Source organism: Columba livia, chromosome 2 (assembly GCF_036013475.1).
Source record: "Columba livia isolate bColLiv1 breed racing homer chromosome 2, bColLiv1.pat.W.v2, whole genome shotgun sequence".
Lineage (NCBI taxonomy): Eukaryota > Metazoa > Chordata > Aves > Columbiformes > Columbidae > Columba > Columba livia.
In genome coordinates, this window is record NC_088603.1 from 57,468,301 (window position 1) to 57,483,115 (window position 14,815).

The window sequence follows — 14,815 nt, forward strand, 5'->3', positions numbered from 1 at the left end:
ATGGCTCTCACATGAGAAAACCAGGTTCTCTGTTAGAAGAGTTGTGAGGTTTCACCTCTCCTGATACAGGGAAGTGTTTTAACCCAGATCAGAAGGTTGGGGGGTGATGTCCCTCAACCCTCTTTGCTGGAGAGAGTTAGAGATGAATGGTATAGATTAAATACTTATTGCACTTATTAATAAAAATGACCAAATATTTCTGCAACCACAATTACTGCAGTTCTTAGAAACAAACACACAACTCTAAGCCCCACAATAAAATAATACAGCATAAGGATGCCTGCTGTAACTGGAACAGTGGGCTCCAAGGCACGTACTTGCTCAGCTATCATGCTTCTTTTTGCTGGAAGGGCTTAGCTATTTGCTTTGAAGCTCAGCATGGAGCTGCATGGGACAGTTATCACTAACTACTGCAAAGTCATGTACTCTTTTTCTCATTTTCTCTAGATCCCTCTTATAAAATATTCCATCCTCTTGTAAGCTGCTGCTCCAGTAAGCTGCAGCAAGGTATTGTGTGAATGTGTGCTGTGATTTGAATACAGAATAAGCTGTTAGGTTATTGTGTCAGTGTTTGTTTTATTTATTTCATTTATTTCATTTATTTCATTTATTTCAGAATTTATTTCATTTATTTTCAAAAGCCTAATAACTATACTAACAAGTTGGGGTTTTTTTTGTCTTTTTAATATATAAATATATATATATATATATTTTATAACTAAGCAACAAAGCAGTAAGTAGTGTAGAAACCTCTGAACAAAACAAAGTTTAGTCTAACTACTCAGTTTAACTTGCTATCCATCACAGGCTTTGCAAGCGGCATTATTCATCAACAGTATTTTCATCTAAGATTCTGAATCTGTGTTGAAATTATCCCTGGCAGCTTGACTGGAAGAAGAGGGTTTTTAAAAACTGTACTAAATACGTAAGATACTCAGTAAACACAGATGTGTGTTTTGACAATTGTAGAGTTGTGTGATTTATCTTCAAACACTAACAGCACTTAGAGTACTTCAAGGAGCACCCCACTCCACCTTTTTTTTTTCCCCCTCAAAAGTATGAGGATGTTAGGCAGCAGTTATTAAAATCACAGAGCCTCAAGACATGGTAAAACAGCCCTGTTTGTTTTAAAATCCAGCCATTCCAGACAATGTAGAATAAAACCCATCCTCATTGACACTAAGGATAGTGAAGAATGGGTCAGAAGCAGGGAAGAGTAAGAACACCTTTCAGCTGGATTTAAACCTCACACTCCAAGTCTGAGAGCCTCACCAGTGCTAACAGTCTCTCTGAGAATGAAGTGAGGTTGGCAGCAGGGCAGAGGGCACTTTGCAAATGTCCAAAATGGGCAGCTCCACCGCAGTGGCATGCTGAGTATAGACGGTGTCTCAGATGGATCTCAGCTCATAGACAGTCTGAAAGTCCTGAAATGATACCTGCAGAGACAGGTAGTATGAGAAGAACAAGTATATTTACCTCTGTGAAAGACACAGTCTGCTTCCTGGCCTAGATGCCACTTATAAAGAGACACAGGGAGCCGCTACTGCTGTCTTGCCTGCCCAGAGGGAAGAGAGAGAAGTAGCAGGACATAGAGATTGGGAACCATCCTGAAAAATGGTAAAGAGCATATTTGACATCACTACAGCATGTCCCCATCATGTGCACAAGCATAAGCTAATGTGGGTGACAATCCCCTTGCTGCACTCACCTCCCCAAACATCTTTTAGCCTTGCAATGCTATCCATACCTTTCAGAGTGGGATCTGTCCTGTCTTCTGGCTCCTGTGTCCTTGACAGCACTATTTGCGCAGTTGGTGATGACTGCCCTGGGCACATGCAGGGCCACTCCACCTGGAAGCTTGTCTGCTGCCCCCTCTTAGTGCTGCACAAGCACTTGAAGGACAGTGAAGCTGGTCATCATATTGATGGCAGTACAAAAGAGATTGGGGAGAGGCTGGGAAACCACTGCAAGCACAGGATATCAGAGAACCTGTCCTTTTATGAAATGTGCACGGCTTCATAAAGAGGACAGTGAGCCAAGACTTATTCTCCTAAACAGGTTTAAGTGCATGTTCTTGGTGTTTACACACAGGGCAGGGAGCTGGAGCAGGAATGGTGGAAGAGGCGCAAAACTCACAAACATGGAAGACCATGCAAATGCAGGGAGAAACATGGGTGTGTGCGGAGTGTTGCTTGATCCTCACACACCACTGACTTGCTATTATATATGCTATTTATCCTCAAACAAACACTCTCTGGCAACCAGTAACATTATGGGGAAATGAGATGCAATAGAAAAATGCTATGTTTTAGAGAAATTTTTTGAAAAAGGAATTGAAGAAGCAACTGTAGTTCCCAAACAAGTTCTTCAGTCTTTTTTTGGTCAGAATGTGACTTAGAGATGTTTGACTGAATTAGGACTGTGGGATTTGTCCTACAGTGCTGCTCTGAAAAAAATCTTATCAAGAACTGAACCTTACCATTTGTACTGGTCCAGCTCATCCTGCTTTTCAGAGAGCAGTAACTGCACACAGCTTGTTTTACTTAGCTTCAGATCTCCCCCCTGGGAACCAATACTTCTCATTTCAGTGAACAGAGCTGAGGCTGAGAAAATGAAGCCTATTGTTACTTGAACTCAAGAGGCAAAAGATGTTTGGAAGTTTTGTAAGTTTGGTTTAGCAGACAAGAATCTTTCCTACCCTCACCATCCACTGGGACCAGCTGAGCTACAGATTTGTGCTTTGATAATACGGACAAATATCTTTCACAACTGCAAGGCCACCACCCTTCTCCACATGCCTCCATCCATTGAGCAGAGGTCTTTGGCAGCTCCATCAGTGCAATTACATTTCATCTCAGGCACTGAATATACCCTGTGTCCTAGATTTTCCCTAGATGTTCTATTCAGAGTAAGTGTAAATGAGTTGTAACTACATCTCAGCTGAGAAATAAGGTTTCTAACCAGCTGAGCAGAGAGGATCTGAAAAAGTCACACTACTGGAAGGAGCGAATGCGAAAGGTTTAATCATTTTTGAGACAGAGTTTGATCTAGTATTCCCTAGGATTACAGGGAACAACTGCTCACACAACCATGAGATTATTGCTCATTACATCATTTTTAACCCCATAGTATACTAAAGAATTTGCACGAAGCTAGGAACAAAAGTAAGCCACACACTGTGCTAGCTTGCACTCATACAGTTGTATCCCAATTTCTTAACAACCAGCTTTGCACTTACTGGAGAATTGGAATAGATAAATCTTCTTAATCCAGTGGAAAGATCATGTGCGTCTCAGAGTGCAGGGTTCCACAAGACATGTTGCTCAAGCCAAGTCCACCTTCTGTTTGCCAGAGAGGCATCAGATAGCTTTTGCTGCAGACCTTTATCTTTGCAAATGCTAAGCTACCATGAAGCTATAGGACACCCTCAGTATCTCACACAGCATACATAGAGAAAGAAGTGATGGAGAAGCAGAAGGTTGGCAGCACTTCTTCATCACCAGGTCTTCCTCCTCTTCCTATGTTATCACTCCTCTTCCACTGCTTTTAAAAAGGCATCAGCTGAGCCTTTTCTCTTTGTAGCCTCTACTCCTCACATCTCTCATTTGCATACTGTTGGTTGTGAACCAGTGAGACTTATGGCAGCTGAAGGGAAGCATAGGTTAATCATCTTCAGAGACCAGGTCTGGCCAGACTGCATCTAAGTGCAGGTTTGGGGTGGACTGATACGTCTCAAGTCCAGTCCTTCTCTCCCACAACCCTCCCCTATTTGGGAAACTGCCATAAGGAGTTCCGAAAAAGCATGATCAGACTAAAGGTGTTTGTCATTAATGTTTTGGATCCTGTTAAAGCAATTCCCTAATCAGAAGCTGATTAAGACACAGGATTTGGTTTACAATATTCTTAGTGCTTGGTACTTCTTTTCCTGGCTCAGGCTGAATCTAACATACAAATAACTGTTATCAGCAAAACCAGAAGGTGTCTTCAGTACATTTTGACACAGAGCCTTAATATCTAAAACTGTTTCTCATAGCACTGTAAGGCAGTTACCACTCACATTAGTCTGCTATACTGAATAACTAGCACTCGTGATCCACCTCTCTAGCAATGAATCTAGCACGCATCCCACCAAAAGTTTAAGATGCTGTCTTCTACCTTCTAAATTCTCACTAATTTTGATACACTAAAATTTTTAAGAAGTTCACATATTGCAGCTGAACCAAAAGGATACATGCCTTTATTAGCTTTAGAAATGGCAAAGACAGCACAAACAAAATGTTGAAAACAGGCCTTAACATGATATTTCTATTTCTACTGCAGAAAGGCACCATTTTGAAAGCTTTTTACAATTGTAAGCAATGAAATTTTTCAAAATGCTGCTCAGGAAATACTTCCTGCCAAGAAAGCCCTAACTTTGGGATTTTGAAAAACACTTCTCTGCACATGGTGAACTTTGGATTTATGACAGCTCATACATCACGCAATCCAAAACTTAAAGGTCCGCCTTGTAAGAATTGTTTTTGTTCCCTTTTTTGGCTTTATTATCTAGCTTCTCATATGAGATTTGTGATTTTAAACAAGCCTTTCTTTCAAAACAGGACATTTTTCCTGCTGGAATTCAAACAACAGTCCTACAGCACTACATGAATTATCCCTTTAGACAAATGTCAAAATTTATAGCAACTCAAAACAAAATAGTGTCTACTGTCTTCAGTTGAGTCTCCCAAGCAATAAAAACCAAGGAGGTTATGTAAAAGAACCAGATTGTGTATTTTATGTGGGATAGTAGAAACACTTATGCACCCGAACACTTGTGTGCAGCATAAAAGTGCACTTCTCTTGTCTTTTATAGAGATCAGGCAAATGGGCACACGTGGATAAGAGAATATGAAGAACTCAGCAAAACTCAAATAATACTATTTTAGAGCTCTTAAAATTAAATGTCTTTGAAACTTACATACATGTTTTCATAAAAAAGCAAAATGTTTAGGCTTTTGAAAGGAAGGTCCTTCCCAAAGAAACAAGGAAACGAGAAGTAAATCTTTAGCAAAACAATTACTCAGTAGCTATTTTTTTTTTGTTTTTTTTTAACTTCTTTTGTGAGAACGACACCTGGGAGAAAAGTCAAACTTCAGTATTTGGTGGTTTGCATTATTATTCCAGGTTTCCCATAGCTTCAAGAGGGGTATGAGCTATAGGATTAGAATTGTAAGTGTCACTGAACAAGCACATTCCCTCTGAAAACATTGAGATTTAGGTCAAAACTGAAGAAAATGTCTTTTAGTATAGAAATCAGAGGTGTGTGCTTGAGGAAGCAGAAATACTAAACATGCCCACTGACTTCAGTGAGTGGCTCAGCATTTTTTAAAATCTAGCTTCTGTTTTATGATCCTGATTTTTGACATCCGGTTTTGAATATCCAGGCTTTAATTTCCACAGATACATAATGTAAGATTGTGCATTTGATTTTTGTTGTGAAGGTTTTGTATAGCTTTATGTACACATACAGAAAAGGATATCTTCAATGCAATCACAGAGTATTGTAGAAATTGAAGTTACATTTACCTTTTTCAGACAGTGTAACCTCAGACTGTCATCACTAAAGGTCAAGCTCTTCACAGTTTATTTCAGTGTAGTTACCAGCGCAGCTTGGTCCACTCTCTCTTAAGGGGTTTGCAAAATGGCCCTGTGCTAGGTCTTCCCCATAACATGCTTGTAATTACTTTCTGGCCCTCACTCGGTCCTTTGAAACTAAGCAGATGCTTCTGCCACACCACTGTCCCCTTCTCCATGAAACACTCATGTTGGCAAGTAAATGCTTTGTAGAGGGAACCCAGGACAGGGCACTCACAGTGACAGCTGTGGGACCAGCTAACCCTTGACTAATGGGGCATTTGTGATGGCTCTGGTTTCTGAAGACATTGACAGGCTTGGAACCACACTGACAGCCCTGGAGGGTGGTCTGGTATTTTATGCACACCATCCAGTACATCGTTTTTACATTTGGGAGTTATGCATGGATGCACACGTGCTGGGCTCTCCCCAGTCATATTTTGAGCCTTCTTAGTGCTTGGCACTGCAGGTGCATTCTCTCTATATTCCTTAAAAAGAAATAAATCCAAAATACCAGGCTTGGTAATGGAGACCAGAAGTGACAAAGCCAGAAGTGACAAAGTGTTGAAAAGTGACTCTTAAAACAATGCTCTGGGATACTGTAATTTTGAGACAACAAAGTTTGTAAGCAGCACTCTTTATTCTTGCTGCCAGGCCTCTGCTGTCCAAGAGCCAGGTCCTTCTGTCCAACCACCTGTCACGAGGTGCTGCAGACTGAGTGGTGGCCTCAGAAGAACTTGTGCACCATCGCTAGTTTTGCAGATTTGCCACATGGAGCTGGTTAGAGTTTGGTAGTCAGTGGTTTGCAAGAGAGCTGCTGACTGTCAGCAGGAAAAATGCAGGTAGGACAGAAAGCAGCTCTGTCAAATTACAATATGGTATTTTAAAATGGGCAATACCTCAGAAGAGGACCCATTCTTTAGGCTTTGTGTAAGGGCATTTTGACAAATGTCATGGAGACAAAACCTGGACGTCTTTCATCTTTAAGTAACCTGTTCTAGGTGTTGCTGAGCCCCATTTCCTGTTCTTAGGTACCTAACGTGACATCTACTAGATATACAGTATAAATGTACATTCCTAAAACTGCATTCAGCCCTTTGAAGGTAATCGCGAGGCTGATGTGGCCCCCGGTGAAAATCAGTTTGACACCTCAGTACTAGACCATTTGTTTTTAGCAATGTACCAAAAATTGAGCTAATGATCTCATGCTAATAGGGAGCACAACCTCTGAAATTCTATCCAGCTGTAGACACACATCTCAACCGAGTTTATATAGTCAACAAGGCATGGCTGTGCACAGCAGCCAAATAAAACTTCATACATTTCAAATACTATTTCTATGCAGAGTCATTCCGTAGTTGAGGGCAGGCCTGTCTCATCTCTCTCACCTACCAGCCACTTAACTCAGGATGTTAGTCAAGTGAGTTCTCCTAATTCATCAGCTGCCAAATCACCAAAATAATCACTTTCTTAACAAGAACTAAGCTTAAACTAAACATATTTTGCACGTTATTCATTAATGCATTATGTCAGTTATTTTTTAAATACTTTTCTGTTGGTTTATTTTTTATTCATGGTTTTCTGCTGCCTTCCCATAACTCTTAGCACTTCTAAAATTAGCGTCTCCCACACTTCTCTAAAAAAATGAGTGAGGTTTCTGGAAAAGTGTTCAGTTAATCATCTTTCCAGTGCTGTTATTTCCATTTCTTCCCTTCCACACAGACCAGTGTGAAGCCTACCCAACTACCATGTAACATTCGGGGAGGAGGGATAAGGAATTTATGAATGTTTATCAGACTTACTAGAAAATAAAAAAGACCTTTTTTTTTTTGCTTATGTGATGCAATTTTATTGCAATTCAAATAAAGTCCTAGCTTTGTCATACCCAGGGGTGCTTCTCTGAAAATGACAGTTATCCAGACTGTCTTGAAACCTTCTTTATTGTCTAGGTTGACAGGGATGAGACGTGTATGTCAAGTGATTTGTTTTTGTGGTCTTTGAGCCACATATACATACAGCTTCCGTCTCCCCCAAAAAGAGAAGAGCTTTCTTTAAGGTTGCTAGGTTTACACAGACCTTTCTGAGATCAAACTCCAGCTCTGAACTTGTTCAGACAGTCCTAATGGCTTGACACCCCTTCCCAAGCTTGTCACATGCTCTCCTTTTGGTGAAAGAAAGTTGGTAAGTGTCATTAACTCAAGAGTTTATAACAAAGAGCACAGAACATAGCTCCCTAAACAGGCACCCACTCAATACAAAACAGGTGAATTACCTAACACATACACAAACTGCACTGCTAACATTTATCCTGCCAGTTTTGCATGTAAGTTGGTACCTCAAGGGGACATGCAGAACCTCTTGCACCTGACCTACACCCACAGCCTGTGTCACTCCAGATCTCACTCTTGGCAGGAAGTGGAACAAACAAACAAACAAAAAACCCCCACAGTGCTGCCATCTGCCTCACTTTATCTGGAAAAATATCATCTAAGGCTGACAAAAAAATCCAGAAGTTGCTCAATCCATTTAAAAACAAAGAGTGTAGATACATAGATGTTTACTGGAAGGGGCAGGAGTTCAAAGTACATGGAAGTCAAGAAAGGATTTGGAAGAGTAGGTGAGTGAAGAAGAGGACAGAACGGGATAGATGATCAAGTCAGATGTACAGATTACAAGAGATGAGGTATTTCCGGAATATTCATATCCTGAGTAATAAGGCCACTGAGGGCCGCGGGTGGCCACAAGGGTTCAGCAGGTCAGAGCACAGCAGAGGCCTGATGCCTAGGCCTAGAAAACTGTTCATTTTGGGCTACCTAAAAAAACGTGTGCCATCACTTGTGCTTGAAGTGCAACACATCGAGCCACCAAGAAGACATTGTCAGCATGTCGCTTGTGAATAGATTAGATGAATGGGCTGGGTCAGGGGGAGGGTAACTGGAAATGATAGTGGATGGAGAAAGAGAGACACCTCTCCCATAGTTTTGTTTTCTATAACTGCTCTGGAATAAAATGGCAAGGCTTCAGGATATAGCCCAGGACTGTCATTGCTCTTGGCTAGTGAGTTACAGGTGACACACATGGAACGCTTCAAAACACAACTATAACCTCCATTTGATGTCAAAGGGTAGAAGATAGAAAAGGAGAAGCAGGTAAAGGAAGCAATGCAATTTCTAACTATAGTAGTCTTCACCATGTACACCCATTTCCCATTTTGCTGCAATGACTTCCCCACGGCAAGAAGTTAGCTGACAGCTGCCACAACCAGCATTGCCCTGCAGCACAGCAAGAAGCCATGCCAGACCCCCTTCACAGGCACCCAGGGCTATTTGTTCAGGTGAGACACCAGGGATCTCCCACCCAGCACAGACACATGGCCCAGCTACATCTTTTTTTGTCATATCTACACTGGGCTTATAAGCACAGCTCTCTTCTGACTAATATCATGGCTACAAGCTATTCCAGTGAATGCAGCCAGGAAGTTATCACTGGCTACTGCTGGCGCCAGGGAAAGGGTGATGGTAGACTACAAAATACTGGTCATGGGCTAGAGTTATTTCTGGGTTTTCAGAGGTTTGATTCTGAAACATGTAAGTCTTCCATCCCTCCAGAGGCGAGAGGTTTGTTGAACTGGCTGTTTCAGAAGGCAAGGAGACACCATGGGATAACTTTAACTCATTGGTCACAAAATTTACTGCTAAGGGACAAAGATCTGAGGTCAGAAGGCCAAGCTGTAATAGCAGCTGTACTCCTTGAGCCCCCAGGGGAAATACTGTCTCTGCCATCTCTTCCTTGGCTTCTACCATTTCAGAGGCCTCACTTGATAAGCAAAAAATCACGTATACTTTTCCAGTTTCCACAGTCAGAGAGGCTGGCGGTCATTTTTCTTTACTGCACCAGCTATATCCTCCCTGACAAAATAACACAAGTGAAAGTTAGCTTCTATTTTTCATGTCATTTACAGATTGTGTATAAATACGATGTAAAGATATGTACTGTACATGGGACCATTGACTGAACCCCACAACAGTATCTCATTTGCATGCACATGTGACTGCAGGTTGGCTCATACCGAAGGCTGCTTGCAGTAATTTGTTCCGTCGTATTGTTTACAGCTTTGTTTTGCATTTTGCGTAATAGGCTGCGTTAGCAACTACTGCTTGGGATTTTCAACATGTGTCTGATTTAAAGAGACAGATACCAAAACAAAAGAAGCCAGAAGTGGCAACAGAAATTGTTAGCAGTACTTATTATACATACTGAGAGTAAGAACTGCTGTTGCTGCTTCTGCAGTGTAGAAGAAAATCCACATAGGTAAACCCAAATTATTAATCAAAGAACAAGGAGAAATTGTATTTTCTTCTGGACTGATCAGATACTATTGGCCAAAACTAAAACTTCTCACCCCTTATACCTCCAGCTATAACAGTTCAATTGGCCCATTGAAAACATTTTAGGAGAATGCTTAGAGCATTCAAGTGCTACGTGAAGTGTTAGACAAGTTTATCATTTGCTATATGTTCTTTATTTGGTAGCTTGTACTGAAGTGCTTGTGCTCCCTGGCTCCTTATTTCTACTCCACTTCAAAGCTTCTTAATTGCAAAATTCTCCTGGTCTGAAGACTGGAATTTTGCTGTATTTTTAAAGAATGAAAAATAATTATGCATCAAGTAATGAAGGATTGTTCTTTAGACTATTGGCCCATAAAGAAGTACACAGTATTCATTCTGTCATTAGGTCTGAAGTCTTTTATATTGTTTTGATCTTGGCATAAGCAGCTGTCTCAGAAACCCCAGTGGGAAGAACTAACGATGGAGGCAGCCAGCACAAGATGCTGTTGATGAAACCAGCACTGCTAGAGCAGTCCCTGAAGCTGAAGTGCAAAAGTATGCACTGCCAGCTTGGTCCAGCTGCCTTCTGCCCAGCTGACCTCAAACCCATAGGAGGTAAAAGTGTCATCTTCTCTATAGACTGGACTTCTCCTGCTTGGTTCCTGCTGTGGACATGCCTCATAGCCATTTTCACCATGCGTGGCTCCCATCGTCTGTCACTGGAAAGAAAGACACATCTCCCGGGTGGGTAGGGCAAAGATGGGGATTGTAATTTCTTTTTTACACATCCACACATATTCAGTGACAAAGGCAGCAGTGATCAGAAGAGGGTGGCTATTATTAATTGTCAGTATAAAACCAGACAGAACTAATTAGTGCTACTTGAGCTGATGTTTTAGAAAACTTAGACCCACGAAAGAATTCCTTCTTCCAGAGTTGAAAGCTGAGAAACCTCGAGTGACTTTTTTTCCTCCCCTCAAACAAAAGCCAGAATTAAAAACCCAAAACTGTGATTTGCTTACATTTACTGTAAAGACCTTTCTGGGCTTTTGAGGGAACTGTCTTACAATTTTCTCCTTCACAGTGAGAAATTTCACTATTCCCAGGGTTATGAAAACAGAAGGAATTTATCAAGTTATATCATATCCAAATGATAATTTAATAATTTCAATTCAAGGGAGTCAATTTTTCCATTTTAGCATCCTCTTTGTGAAACTCCACCCTTTTCCACAGATGTGCCAAAATCTCATTCCTTCCATCTGAGCTGCTCCAAGAAATAAAAAAAAAAGAAAAAAAAAGTAGTAAATATTTCGCTCTGTAAAAGCTGACTCAGGAGAAAACATTACCCTTTTGAACATAGCTTCTTATCTTATCAGAAGCTGAATGAAAAATGTCTTTGAGACATTTCCTTTGCTCAGTACAGTTACAGGGAGCTTTCAGACAGTTCCAATCCAGTCACAGATAGGCTGTTTTTTTCAGAGAGGTCTCACTATCTGCCTTCCATTTGATCCCAACCTACTTCATATGCAAGTATTACTACACATACAACCAACACACTTAGACACAGAAGGCCCTGTCTCTAGAAACAGTTGTTGTGTGGAGATGAAGAAAAACGGATAATGGATTTTATTCCACTGTTGCAACTGTGTGTGCAATTCAATTCATACAGCAGGACTCATTCTGGAAGTGCTCTTAAAACTGCCACTAGCTCTAGCATCTTCTTAAGAAAGATGTCTGACTACTGAGCCCCAAGTTTCTTCCTTTCAGGGCAGCTGACAGGTCCACTACAAAGATGAACACCCTTTTTTGGAGGAAGGCATTGCCTTGTCAACTTGAATAACTAGATCTGTGGAAACATATTTTACATGCAGGGCCTTTGCCTCTCCACATCTGTCTTCTGCAGGTCCTGTAAAAGCAACACAGGCAGTGCCTGGCTGTGAATACTGGAGCAGTCTGAACAATGCCTCTGTTCCCATCTTCTCCAAGATAGATATCAAAATGTGGAGCCTGGCTGCGTGCTGAGTAGTCTTGCTTTTCTACAGGCTGCCATAACAGCCTTTACTGCCTTTCCAAGGGCAAATTTAATGGTGGCCAGACAGCTAGGTTACCAGCTACCTTGGATGTCTAAAACATGTTAAACAAATCAGCTCATCTGATACATATCACTGCAGAAATGGGTACCTGAATAAATAACCTGCTTCTCAGAGGTACAAAGTGATGCACATTTGCTTTCAAGCATTGGCTGGAGCCTTGGGGCAAAGAGGCCTCAGAAAATTAGGGTATTTATGGGGACTTAGATGCCAGCAATAAAATACTTCCAAACAGTAGCCAAGACACTAACACTTACCCAGTATACAGGCAATGCTGAGGCTTGCTTATCTTCCTACAAACATAAACAGTGCTACAAAACTTCTGGAAGAAGAAAGAGAGAAGGAGAAGTGAAGAGCATGAATACTTACTGGTGCTTGTTTTCAGAGTACTAACTCAACCAAATTCAGTGAATTTCCTTGTTATCTCATGACAAGTGAGGCTAGAGACACTGGCAACTCACACAGTTTGTCAGGACCCAACTTACAAATGTCAAGAATTTGACTAAGCCTCTTATTAAAGTGTGCCTTAAATGTACATTCTGCAATTTGTAAATATTTGTTAACCAGTTCTGCAATGGACATTTGCTTATGCAAATTTCCTTGATAGCTAAAGAGAGATTAATGTTCCTACACAAGAGATTTGTACCCAGATATGGGAACATGTCTTTCTTGGGTTGCCACACTGTCCCCTGCTGAAGTGTGCAATCAGCCATTCACATGTGAAATGTTTCTTGAGCCAGCCCTTACCCACATAAAAACACAAACACTTTATAATGCTACAATACTAAGCTACAGCCTATGTAAAAAGAATAGGAAAATGAGGCAGTCACGGTATTGCCACATTAGCTGTAGAACTTCCACTTCCATGAACCTCAGTAACACAGACTATTAAAACCTTGACTTGGCCAGGTTGTGCCTACAATCTTTAATCCACTCCTGCCTGCCCCCTGCTTCTCTACTGCATTTTGGCTACCGTCTCTGTCCCCTGGACAAAACAGGTAACACAGATTCCTTTTGGGAGCGATTATTATCTGCTCTTCTCCTCCCAGCTACTGAAATCTCCTCCCAGCACCAAAGTCACAACAAATTCAGGCTGCCCTGCATGGTCTGTGATTTTGTGATTTACATATCATATGGCTGCTCTTCACACATGGATGACTTTCGTTTTACATTCAGCAAAATTTATAGGCTAAAACTTCGCCCTTTTATTCCACAGAAGGGGAAAGCAGATCCAAGTACTCTGCATGCAGGGGGCAGAGGTGCGAGAAGGAACGTGGGAAAGAAGAAAGGCTTTATCAATCTTCAGTCAGGCCAAGTTATCTGCCCGATGTGAGACAGTATCCAGCCACGTGAAAAATTAAGAAGAGCTTTTAATGAATTTTATTGCATCATTGCAAATTGTATGTGCAATTTCACTAATGCATAAAGCAAGGCCCACTGTGGGAAGTACTCTTAAAACTGCCATTAGGTCTAGCAACTTCTTCAGAAACATGTCTGGCTACTAAGCTTCAGATCTGTTCCTTCCAGGGAAGCTGAGGTAGCCACTACGAGGAAGAACACACACTTTTGGAAGAAGGCATTTTCTTGACCATAGGCAATTGTGGTTATCTGGTCTTGTCAGTTCACAGGGAGCCAGAAGTGCTCAGAATGCACATTAAAAAGGAGAAGCTTTTTCCTTTTTTTAAATAATGTAGGTGACTATCTTATAATCATTAGCACAAACTAAAGGCAGAACAGGATATTTTACAGCCTGATACCTTCCCTCCAATCAGTGGGGGCGGAAGTTGGGCATCCCTTTGGGATTTGCCGAGCTGATGATGTGCATGTTTTGCCAAGCCTTTCTCTACTAGCTCACTCCAGTCATCCCCAGCTACCTTGCTCACAGGCTTTTCCAAGCCTGAAGTGCCAACATAAACACTTGGATGTGCACTTGGTTTACTTCTGCTGGTGTTTGGAAGAGGAAGGAAACATCATGGCATGAACTAGCCACAAGCCAGAATTCATTCAGTCATTTCAGCTATTTATTTGTTTTTAAACAAAGCTGGTGCTTCATTTCAGGAAAGCATCTGGAAACATTTGTTTCCAAATAAATTTCTTTTAGACTAAACTTTGGATGGCAAGATTCTGAATGAAGTGAGCTTTTCTAGAATTTGCAAGAGGACTACCAGCAGATGGTAAAATATATTGTTCAACTGTAATTAGAGCAACATAGACTTATACAATAAAATAGACTTAAACAATAAATATTTGGGCTGTACCTGGTTTTAGTCTGGAAGGACCCTTGTATCTGAAAAAGCTGTTTCAATGTGAGGCTGAGGGAGCACTGATGAACCCACACTACCTTCAGAGTCTGACAGTACCTAAACGGCCTTGCTAAACAGAAAATTCAACCCCAGACTGAAATATCCTAGGAACTTGCAGTCTACTGGGGACTGTGTTAGTGCTAGACAGACAAAGACTAGAGAGATGAGGAACAGTATCTAAAACCCCAAGGTACGGTTGGACAACAGCCACAAGCTAATCTGATCCAACTAGTTATTTCTAAAAATAGTATTAACTCGGTATTGAGATACTGATGCCATTGTGATGCTACAGGGCAATTAATTCAGCCTTTGACAACCAACAAAGGAGTCATTATACAAATTAATAATCCAAAGTAATATCTATAATACATAACAGGAACATAGTCATTATTGTCACTGTGGAGGTTAATCTAAGTCTTGTGTGTGGTAAGGCTCTGCATCTCTACAAATCAAGACATTACTCACTACTGTTTTCTTTTCA

General features: G+C 41.1%; 2 long non-coding RNA genes across 2 annotated transcripts in view; one reads left to right on the forward strand and one right to left on the reverse strand.

Annotated features, from left to right (window-relative positions):
• The window catches only part of LOC110361776 (uncharacterized), an 80,717-nt gene that overhangs the window by 54,994 nt on the left and 10,908 nt on the right, over nucleotides 1-14,815 (forward strand). The gene's annotated exons all lie outside the window — the stretch shown is intronic.
• Nucleotides 7,536-14,815, reverse strand: part of LOC110361772 (uncharacterized) — a 36,871-nt gene continuing 29,591 nt past the window's right edge. Inside the window, exons 2-3 of the long non-coding RNA XR_010470208.1 lie at nucleotides 12,289-12,353; nucleotides 7,536-10,660 (exon numbers count right to left, since the gene is read on the reverse strand). This is a non-coding gene — a long non-coding RNA (uncharacterized LOC110361772). The remainder of the gene's footprint in view (nucleotides 10,661-12,288; nucleotides 12,354-14,815) is intronic.